This window comes from Amblyomma mixtum, chromosome 9, assembly GCF_055824585.1.
Source record: "Amblyomma mixtum isolate Tamu chromosome 9, ASM5582458v1, whole genome shotgun sequence".
Taxonomy (NCBI): domain Eukaryota; kingdom Metazoa; phylum Arthropoda; class Arachnida; order Ixodida; family Ixodidae; genus Amblyomma; species Amblyomma mixtum.
In genome coordinates this window covers 28083055-28088644 of record NC_143020.1, presented here as the reverse complement: position 1 = coordinate 28088644, position 5590 = coordinate 28083055, and the positions used below count along the sequence as shown (strand labels likewise).

The 5590-nt window shown below is 45.5% G+C and overlaps 1 long non-coding RNA gene across 1 annotated transcript; it reads right to left on the bottom strand.

The window, feature by feature from the left end:
* Positions 1–3221: 3221 nt before the first annotated feature.
* LOC149328599 (uncharacterized) lies at positions 3222–5068 on the bottom strand. The gene is made up of 3 exons (XR_016285868.1): positions 4984–5068; positions 4119–4236; positions 3222–3501 (listed from the first exon to the last, which is right to left on the bottom strand). It is a non-coding gene; the product is annotated as an uncharacterized LOC149328599 (long non-coding RNA).
* Positions 5069–5590: the final 522 nt, after the last annotated feature.

Sequence of the window (5590 nt, the reverse complement as noted above, 5' to 3'; positions counted from 1 at the left end):
ACAATGCCGTTAGGCAACATTTACACCATACACGGATGCAATAAAGACCCTGTGATGCCACTATTGCGCACTGCAGGAGAGTAATGCTCAATGAAATGCGTTCACTCTCAAAGTACCTTCCTTAATACTGTGAACTAAAATAGACAACCCTCTATGTACACTCAAAATATGACATCTACAGTTCAGTGAAGGGCACCATACCAGATGTAGGTGCTGAAATGTCGAAAAATGTCTGAAAGGACACTGAGGACTAATCGAAGTTGCTCTGCAACAGTAGATTACCACATTCCAATAACAAAGGGCCTACCTGTACTGAGAACAAAGCTTGTGTACAGCTCAGAGATTATTTGTTCAAAGAAGCAGTTCAAAATTACCATGGTGAAGTGTGTTGGCAGGAAGGCTATTACAGCCCTTGGTTGGTAATAACTTTATTAGTCCCACTTCAGTGGATCAGGTGAGGGTTAGTGAAGGGGTGTTGAAGAGGTTGGCGACGGTCCTCAGGCCACTTTAGGTGACCAGGCACTGTTTGGCTGCAGCGACCTTCAAGGCCCAGGCCATGATGCAAAGCTGAAGCTCTGCCTGTGAGCTGCGCAGAGAAGCCTCCCATCGCTCCTGTGATTCCACCCCTTGGAAAGGAGGTTTCGGTTTGTTTGGGCAAGCCTGATATGTGCGTTTAAAATCCGCTCTGGTGCTCGAGCATAAGTGACAGGTTGGAGATTTCTCCCCTCTATGTATGTATTACACTCCACTGCATAGAAAAAAACAGAACACTTAAAATGCCTAGTGGTGTGTGCACATGGAGGGTAAATTGTTTTTTTGAGCATGATTAAGGCAGCTTGAAAAATGGTAAGCAAGTCTGACTCAGAGTTTCTACGAGGAGAGTGTTAAATTAATGAACAGAAGCTATTCACCACCAATATAATGATAGAACAGGTTGCAAAATGTTGATGAAATTGGAGTTATTGCAAGTGCCTGTGCATAAAATTTAAGCTCCCTGAAAAATTACCGTCTTGTACAGCTTTGCTAGCTAATTTCTCTTAAAGTTCTAGCAGAAGTATGAAACCAAACCAAGTCAGGTGGAAACAGGCTGCTATTCTTTTTTCACACTATAAGAATAATTTTTTTTCTCACTACCACCAAGTAATATTATTAGTGCTGTATTGTATGTGATGGCATCGCAATTAGTGCTAAGAAGTTATTGGGTGCCATGTGCAACCAGAAAAGAAAGGTACGGAAAGCCTGCACACACCACTGTCACGGAGAGAGGCCGCGATTCAGCAGAAAACCCAGTGTTATCCAGCCGGCATTGCGTCAAAAGACAAGCTTCCCGCGTGGATGTCCGCAGTGAAAGTCACTGAAAAGAGGATTTGTAATCTGAATCAAACGTCAGCACACGTCTGAAACTACTTCACTTTATAAAATAATAGATTTTACGTACAGAAAATTGATAAATTTCTGCCTTGAAACCCATGACCCCTGGATCGCCAGCCAGTCACGCTACCAACTTTGGGGAGCGAGACAAGTTGCATTGCCTTAGGTGTGCAATTTGCTTAAAAAAAGTGAGGTGTCTTTTACATGCAGAGTGAAAAGTTTGTGGAAGCCATTATTGGCAAATTAATTTATTTCCATCACTGAACTCCATACATCCTAGAATTCATTATGCAGCCTAACTGCGAATCATTACCTAGTGCAACAATACACATTGAAGAATATGTCTCGTCTACAAAGATAATAAATTTTTTGGGACAGACTCATCTTTCATAACCGTTTGACAGTGGTGTACATGCACATCAGTGTTGCCTAGTTTGCAAACTTAAGTAGCCAGCAGTCGCCTTTGCTAAACAGAAAAATGGCAGCACGTACACTGGTATGGTCCAGTCACACTAAGGGTTCAGGGGGTGAGCAGGTCGTCTAGGATTTTTCATAAAATGACCAAACAGCATCCCCAATTTGCATGAAGTAAAACGCAAGGGAACATGTCAATGAAAATGGGATCTAACAGAGTTTCACTGGGAGGACAGGTGGACAGTGATCTTCCAATGCATGCATTCAAGGTTGATGGCCCAGCACAGAAAAAGAACACAGACTGCAAATCCTGGAAAGAGAAAAAGATCCCAAACCTGGGAAGACCGCCTGAGTAACCCAGAAAGATCAACAAAGTTTACTACTACTACTACGACTATTATGATCCATTTCCAGTTGAATTATTGAACCGGATCATGCCCTTCCAGCTACGAAATGCCATTTGGAGCTTTATTATTGAAACACAAATTACGTCCAGCTGCATAATTTATGCCTCCATTTACCTTCAACTGAATTAATGTACAATTTCTAGGTTTTCGTCATGGGTACAAATTTGAGCTAGAAGATGGGAATGGGTACACGTGTCACAGCGCTGGCCAGGCCTTGCATTTTCATCTGGGAAAATGACCATTAAACAATTACGTGACTTTTCCTTCAGGAAAAATAGTTCACTGCTGTATAACTACAAGCAGCATGTGAAAGAGGCAGTCGAAAGCAAGCACACAGAGGCAACCAGATGCCAGGAGACAAAGCATGTTGTGATCTTATCACACAAACAGTACCACACAAGGCATGTTGCACCCTGAAGAACAGATGTTGTAAATGACTAGAGACACAGCGACCATGCTGTATGTTGAGGATGTTGTGGACTGCTGGCTCTCAACAAACACCAAAGCAAACAGAAAAGCACTGGTGAACGCATGTGCAGTGAACACCCTGGTGCTAGAAGGAAAACATTTTGGTGGCTTCCTGTCTTTCACTGAACTTAAGCACCAAATAAAATGTGCGTTGTGTACAAGCAGAACACATAGGGAGGCACCACATGAAGGAAAGCACTTCTTCACAATCACCAAAGCATGTGTTGAAGCACGCACTCAGGAAGTTGGCAGACGGTAGGTTGAAAACACTTGGGACACTTCCTGACTCACAAAAAACTGCAGCACCAGACAAAACTGATTTCTACTGTCATGCATACCACCAATATGGTCCAGTTTAATGAAGAACACCAAAATGATGAAGACTTCACCGGCTTCCTAGCAGTATGCCATCAAACTTGAAGCAGAGCAAATGTACACTGATTACTTGTGGCATAGCTACACGTGGAAACCGTGGCAGTGAGTACAATTCCCGCACGCAGCTGCTGATCATGCACTTCCGGTCTGTCAGGTAGAATCCAAATGGTGCTGTGTCCTCCTCCTTGTTGTAGATGTTGGTGCTCCTGCTATTACCACCACTTGCCAGTGATGTCATGGTCCTGCAGCTGAGTGTGGATGAATATGTTGGGTTGCACAATGCAAGCTGTGGTGACCTTCGCAGAGGACTCTTGATCATGCTGCACCATGGCCTTTGCAGACACCTCAGGAGCCCGGTATGGCCACCCAGCTGGGTAACCAGACCAGCTGGGAGGTGACCAAACATGAATCTGGTATCCTGGCTCCAGAGCACATGAGACCCCATGGTGAGGGTGGTCTGCCACATCTGCATAAGATGCACACCATCACTTGCACACTAATCGATGCTGTGCACTGAAATCTCCCAACGAGCTAGACATTGTGTTAAAAAATAGTCTAGTTTTACGTACAAATGTAAAATACGCTCACTGCAAAACCAATAATTAGTATCAAAACAAACTGTTTCTATATAGCTAAAGGTACTTGATGGCAGATTTCCCAAACTGATGCACAGAAATAATTACTACAGTCTTTTTATGCTCAAGAAAACCGCTACAGAATGCACTGCAAGGAAGGGCACAAGTTTAACTGTTTATGACTACCTTGAGTTTTTTAGTATATGCATGCTTTCGCATTTTGCACCAATCGAAATGGGGCTACCTTGACATTGTGGTCACTGAGAGAAATTCAAAACCACAGAATAACACTGCATGTCACGCACACCTATCTCCGCTGTCACTTGAAAAGTACAGACATGATTAATTTACATTATTTTCATACGTGGTTCTATTTACACTGTTCTTGCTTGCTGAATAAACTATATATAAATGCAATCAGATATCATTAGCCGTACGCAATCTTACTAAAGGCAAACATGTTATTCCTTAATGCTTTCCACTACACGCACACTCAGCGCGTGCTCACCAGTTTGACGATTTCCATGCGGGCAGCACATGAAGAGAGATTGCACACAAACGGGTCATGGATGGATCCCGCACAGACTTCGTGTGAGCTGGAACCTTCACCGGCAGGAACAACACGCCTGTAAATAAAATGTACAAGAGTCATACATGTTTGTTTTTCGCGCGCCCTAAGAAAGATGATTTTTTTCACCCTCCTACGTTCATTTCCACGTGACTGCTGTGTAACTGATGATGTAACGCTGTTATGAAAATTTTACCTTGAATAGCAAAATCACTTTTGTGTGCTTCACCAATAATGCTTAAGCCAGGGTATAGTATTCTTTTAGAGTTTCACGCATTTTTTTTCCACACTTAAGGAAACGACGCCTTCCAGCTGATTTCACCTATGCTGCCAACGTCATCAACACCAAAAACAACGAAATCGACCAAAGTACTAGCATGCTAGAATTTGTTTTCTCAACTTGAGCCGTGTGCAAAAACTGAAAACAGTATGACGAAAAAAGGAACGCGAAATGCCGAATAAAAATTTCCGATTCGCAGCATGCATGCAAAAGGAATGAGAATGACGCTACACACACACACACACGGATGTCTCGTCGAGAAGCCCGACACATTCCTGGAGTTTGTTGCTCGGCCGCGCGAACACCTGTCGTGTCATCCGCTCATCACGCACGTAAAGCCCATCCGTTCTGCGACGTTTCACAGCTGGCGATCGCCCCTCAGAGCTCGAAAGTTCGGCACTGCTTCTCGCCGCAATGCATCCATGCAAAGCCACCACACCATATGCCTCGTCAGGTGATTGCACAGACGAGCTGTCTAGTCAGAGACAACTCGAAAGCATCGCGGTGACCTCGAAAGTCGCTCACCTTTCCCACTTCTAGGGTTTAACAAGCGACGAATGAATGCAAGGAGCAGCAAATCGCAGCGCCGGCACCGCCATTCGAGCAATTTTCGCGCTTCACTAACCGCAAGTCCGCAAGGACGAATGATTTCTCACTGCGAGCGAAGGGTTTGCAACGGGAGAGCAGTTAGCGACCCTATGCGGCTGTGCGCTTAAGCCTTCACTATTAATGCTCTCAAGGGTTGCTTATTTCAGATGTGCTCTTATAACGCCTGTGGGGTTACTGGCACGGTTCGGACCCTGAACTCAGAGTCAACGCCACTCCGCTAGCTCGACCACACCTGTGGCCGCGATGAACACACCTCCGAGGAATAAGCCCGCAGGCAAGAGCTTTAATTGGGATCTCCCAATGGCATCCCTCGGTAGCGCGCAAGGAGCACGGCAGGCAACAGGCACAGGACACAGGCACAGGGGACAGGCACAGAGCAGTTCGGGTCACCTGGGCCGCCGCTGGTGTCGCGTCCGCTCTCTCTCAAGGCTCGCTGTCAACTCTCTATCAGACTGTCCCGTGCGCGCGGCGGCGCGGCCCGCGCGGCCGCCGAAGCCGAGAGGGGTGGGTAAGGAGGGCTGCC